We start from the raw sequence: 6,000 nt of genomic DNA on the forward strand, positions 1-6,000 counted from the left end.
TCAATCACAATATCTTCAATAAGGTGGTTAGCAAGCATCATAAAGAATCTAGCATAATAGACACTTTTAACTCTCTTATTGATCTCTCCTAAATTAAAGCCTAACTCAAATTAAACCAAATCACTGAAATTAAAGTACTTATCAGTAACTAGCATGTAAAGCATATTAAGCATAAAAATAGAAAACACCTTAGTTACTACATCACACAGATAACTCCATTCTTTCCTAAGACCCAACCTCCTAATTTCACTTAATTTAGAAGTAGTGAGTGCATAGCCCATGAAATTAAGCATATTAACAATTTCAGTGTCTGTGTGTGGAGCAGTTACATTATTATCAGGAATCTTGAAGCATGCTTTAACAATACCACTATTTATGAAAAACTGCTTACCTTTCAGAGTGAATGGGATGGTCTTATCTGTCGAGTTATACACTGCAGGTGTCCATATTTCTTCAACAACCTCACAGTAAATGGTGGGTGATTCCATCATGGCATAATTGAGTTTGTAGTTCTTCACAAAATCCATCATTTTGTGATAGTCACCAGACTGTTTAATCTCCTTGTTCACTAAAGCTGATAAGTTGTTTTTCTTATAGATATAACCGGGTTGAGACATGATTTTCACTACAGGTGCCATTGTTAGAGATTTGGAATTTGCAGAGAGAGAGTTTGCTTTTGAAAAGAAAGAAATTAGAGCAATTGAATCTTGAGAATGATAAAAGAAATGAATAAAAGTGAATTTGCTTTTATACTATCTCAGAAATAACTGTCAAAAATAATAAAGTGAAATAAAGTAACCAATAAAAATTGCCCAAAATAGCCGTTTAAAAATAAATAAACTATAAAAATTCCATCACTTATCCGCCGTGTCATGCTTACAAGCTGTAAGTATACTCGATGGATAATGTTCAGGGAATTAACGGCTAGGATTGAGACAATTCGACGGATGAGGATAAATCAGTTATCCGTCGAGTTATAAAATATTCCAGAAAAATAATTGATTTTATTGACAAATTGTATTCCGACAGATGATCAAACTCGATAGATAATGATCATCCGTCGGGATGTAAATTTTGACTTAGCCAAAATTTCATCCAAAACAGAAAAAATCAATTAAATTTCTGGCTACATAATCACTTGCAAAAATATCTGAAATAATTCAAGAGAAATTAAGCATACCTAATTCATTTACCAACCTTGAAAAGGTGGATTCATCAAGTGGCTTGGTAAATATGTCTGCAAGCTGCTTTTCACTTGGAATAAAATGCAGTTCTACAGTACCATTCATCACATGTTCCCTTATGAAGTGGTATTTGATATCTATGTGCTTTTTTCTTGAATGCTGTACTGGATTTTTAGTGATGGCAATTGCACTCGTGTTATCACAGAAAATAGGAATCCTATCAACTTGTAGACCATAGTCGAATAATTGGTTTTTCATCCACAAATTTTGTGCACATCAACTGCCAGCAACAATATATTCAGCTTCAGCTGTAAAAGTAGAGATTGGATTTTGCTTTTTACTGAACCAGGACACAAACTTATTTCCTAGAAATTGACAGGTTTCAGTTGTACTTTCCTGTCTATTTTACAAAGTGCATAATCTGCATCTGAATAACCAGTCAGATCAAAACCAGAATCTCTAGGGTCCTAAATGCCAAGTTTTGGTGTTCAATTGAGATATCTGAAAATTCTCTTAATAGCCACTAGGTGAGATTCTCTAGGATCATCTTGAAATTTAACACAAAGACAAGTAGCAAATATTATATCTGGCCTACTAGCTGTTAAGTACAGAAGTGAACCAACCATGCCCCTATAACTTGAAATATCCACATACTTTTCAGTAGTGTTTAATTCAAGCTTAGTTGCAGTGGCCATGGGAGTTTTTGCAGATGTGCAATCCATTAGATCAAACTTCTTTAAAAGATCATGAATGTATTTAGTTTGACTAATGAATATTCCATTACTAACTTGCTTAACTTGAAAACCAAGAAAGTAAGTTAGTTCTCCCATCATGCTCATTTCATACTTACTTTGCATCAATTTGGCAAACTTTTTGCAAACTTTTTCATCTGTAGAGCCAAATATAATATCATCTACATAAATTTGAACAAGTATACTAGAGCCATTAACATTTCTAAAGAATAAAGTTTTATCAACAGTATCTCTTGTGAAGTGATTTTCCAAAAGAAACTTTGATAAAGTGTCATACCAGGCTCTAGGTGCTTGCTTCAGACCATAAAGTGCTTTCAAAAGATAGTAGACATGATTTGGGAAATTTGGATCTTCAAAACTAGGAGGCTGACTAACATAAACTTCCTCCTCTAAATCTCCATTCAGAAATGCATTGTTGACATCCATTTGATAGACCTTGAAATTGGCATGAGCTGCATAGGCTAAGAAAATTCTGATGGCTTCAAGTCTTGCAACAGGAGCAAAAGTTTCATCAAAATCTATTCCTTCTTGTTGACAATAGCCCTTATCAACCAATCTAGCTTTGTTCCTGACCACTATGCCATTTTCATCCATCTTATTTCTGAATACCCATTTGGTGTCAATTGGATTCTTTTCTTTAGGCTTGGGTACCAGCTTCCATACTTTATTCCTTTCAAATTGGTTTAGCTCCTCCTGCATAGCTAAAATCCAATCAGGATCCAACAAAGCTTTTTCTACCTTCTTTGGTTCTTCCTTAGATAGGAAGCTGCTACATAGACATTCTTCTTGAGTTGCTCTCCTTGTTTGAACTCTAGAAGATACATCACCAGTGATGAGCTCAAAGGGGTGATCTTTTGTTCATTTTCTTTGTTGAGGTAGATTAGCTCTAGATGAAGAGGCCTCATTGTTGTCTTGATGTGTAACTGAGTTTTGATTATTAGAAACTCCCCCTGAGTTTATATATCTTTGATTTGAGAAAGGGAAACTTTCTGTAAGTGATCTACTCTGACTTTCAGCTTCTTTTGACGACCCGATGGATGGTGCATTTTGAGTTCCGACGGATGAAGCTGATTATCTCCCGACGGATAACGCCGATTGTCTCTCGACGGATGAAGCATTTTGCAACTCGATAGATGTTGAATTTTGTGCTTCATTAGTAGTAGATTTTTCTGCAATATCCTTTGTCATTGTTTCCTGATCACTTTCATCATCACTAATGTAACACCCCCAAATTCAAGGTCGGAAATTCGGGTCGTTACGATCACTTAATATTGACTAATAAATAATTAATCCTCTTTTCACATCATTACTCGACCTTTTAACCAAACTCACACACACACAGGTTATATGCTCAGAAATATTACTAAATTAACGTTAAAGTATTTAAGTTATTACAGACCAAAGGAAATTATCTCAAAAGAGTGAATGCCGAGAACAGCTCTACATGAGACTGACTCGGGTCACAAATAGTCTTGGTTCAAGTACTCAAAAGGAAACTATCTCTATTCGTCTACCTGAGGTGGCTGGCGGACGAACAGTCTACGGTACTCACGGGCGTCCCCTACCCGTTTGCGGGCAGTCATCCTGGTTCGGGCCATGCTGGTAATCTGTTGTGATATGATATTTATAAAAGCAAGAGTGAGCACTAATGCTCAGCAAGATATAGATATCCATTATCTCAATATAATCATTTAGGGAAAAACAACCATTAGGCATTGTATAACCAAGGTTTCTAAAAGTTTATATGCTTGTCAATTTTATGAAAAACTCAACTTTAACTGTATCAGTTTAATCGGCTTATACTCGTACTCATTTTATCTCAAAATCTCAATATGATGCTTGAACCAAGATTCTCATATGGATGTGATATATGTACATCAACATCCTTATTTAAAACTCAGCCTTATCGGCCTTCTGTTGTAGGTTTCACAACAATTTATCCAAAGTGGAGGAAGGGACTATACTGGAATAAACCACGTACCGGTGATCAGCCGAATACGAAATTTTCTCTACTAGTAGAAGGAATACAAACCTAGCCGTCTTTGGGCTTATCAAGACATTACACGATGGTTGCCCATTTCCGTGCAAGTCCGAAAGTCAATGGTCACAGAGACCACATAACTGTATACTGCGCCACTCCGCGCTTGGTCACTACCCGATACCTCTCTGTGCCGGGTAAGCCACATTCCAGTCCCAAAACAATTATATCATTTACATAAAATCCTTTATCGAAGGAATAGATCGTTCTCAGTTGACCTTTAAACAAGGTAATTTATCGGTCACTTTTATTACAATTGATTCTTGGGAGTTGTCGGAGTTTTGAATTTAAAATCATTTTCTACCCTTAACCGTAGTAGAGTTTTACATATATTGTTCACTTGTTTTTCATTGAGCGAGGAAGCAAAACCTTCATGCTTCTAGACTAAGTTCCCTAAGGTTTTGATAAGTTTCAGATGATTGATCTCTTCCGAGAAATTTTGAATAATTTAGAAAGTATCCTTGGGAACTATGTCTATTTTTAAATGATTATTTTTTTTGAGGTACGTAATATTAAATATTTACGGTCTCATAATATTTTTAAGAAGGGTCCAATGAATTGATAAAACCTTAAGTACAAAATGTTTCTTAATAAGGTTCAATGAATTGATAAAAATCTTAATTAAATACTTAAGACGGGATTCGACATCTTATAATTATCCTTCGAATGGTTACATACGTTTTAGATAGAGTGAATTGATTTAAAAACTTTTCAATATTACTTTAAGTATTTTCCGGATATTTTAGTAACTCTTTAGGTATTACTTATAAATAAATAGTCAAGTAGGATATCCCTTGAGTGAGTATTCGATTACCTCTTTTAGTTATAAATCAAATCTCAATCGCTCGTTTGATATGTATGTTACGCGAAAGTACTTTATTTATTGAAATCGAAATTTTCCGCGTCCGGCTCGTTCCGGGATTAAATTGATTTAAAACTATCTCCGACTCCCACTATCTTGTATTATATTAAAATTACGTTTCAATTTCTCATACTCGTATAAAACGAAGTTCGTCTCCGTAAATAATCACATAATTGGAATGTATTGATATCACAGACAAGCATATATTTTCGAATTGTAAATCATGGCATCAATATCACAAAAGTATATATTGCATGGATAATTTGTGTTAGGGTTTCGTAAACTTGCCTCGAGTGCTAGGAGTGGTATGGTCTCGGGGCTTTTGTTGGCGATCTAAAATCAATAACCAACGATCTTAGTTAGTACGCGATTATCGATTCGCTTTACTAAAACATTTTTATAAAATCGAAAAATTAATATTTTCTTAAAATTCTTTTTGGACAGTCTTCCTTGCTGCATTATTTAATTATCATGATTTTTCCAAATTTTTGAAATCATTTTTAGCCTTTCAAAATTATTAAGCAAGTGGCCTATGCGCAGTTGGCTTTTCGTATGAACGCTCTACACTAAAACGATCATAACTTTTAAACCGTAAATCCTCTCATGACGATCCACACATGTACAGAAACTACAAATCAAGATCTACCTAGTCATGTCCAGTGACTCACAAATTTCAAACATTTACATGGCCGAATACACTGCAGAAGGCAGACCAAGTGCAATAGGCTCCATATTCCATTTCTACTACTTGTTCTTGACACAATCACTACTTATGACCAACACAACACTTCTTACTTCTCAAGATCCACCCAAATACACCTTATATACTTTATCTATCATCAAATACAAGCATCACAACTTAAAAACTCAAGTACTTAGCAAGAATATGAGTAAAACAACCTTACACATACACAAACTCTTGGATCTTGACACTACATCATAAATAACTCTTAAACCCACCCTTAAAACTTTAAAGATTTGGAAGTTATACCTTATTGAGCACTAGGAGGGTTAGTACTAAGGTGATTAGGGCTTGGTTTGCTTGAAAAACACTTAGAAGGGCTAGATCCTTAAGAAACAAAACCAAGAAACAAGTTAGAATTTTGGAGTTACTTTTCAGCACCTCATTCAAACATTTTTATAAAATTGAAAAAACCTAATTTG

Source organism: Apium graveolens, chromosome 5 (assembly GCF_009905375.1).
Source record: "Apium graveolens cultivar Ventura chromosome 5, ASM990537v1, whole genome shotgun sequence".
Classification (NCBI taxonomy): Eukaryota; Viridiplantae; Streptophyta; class Magnoliopsida; order Apiales; family Apiaceae; genus Apium; species Apium graveolens.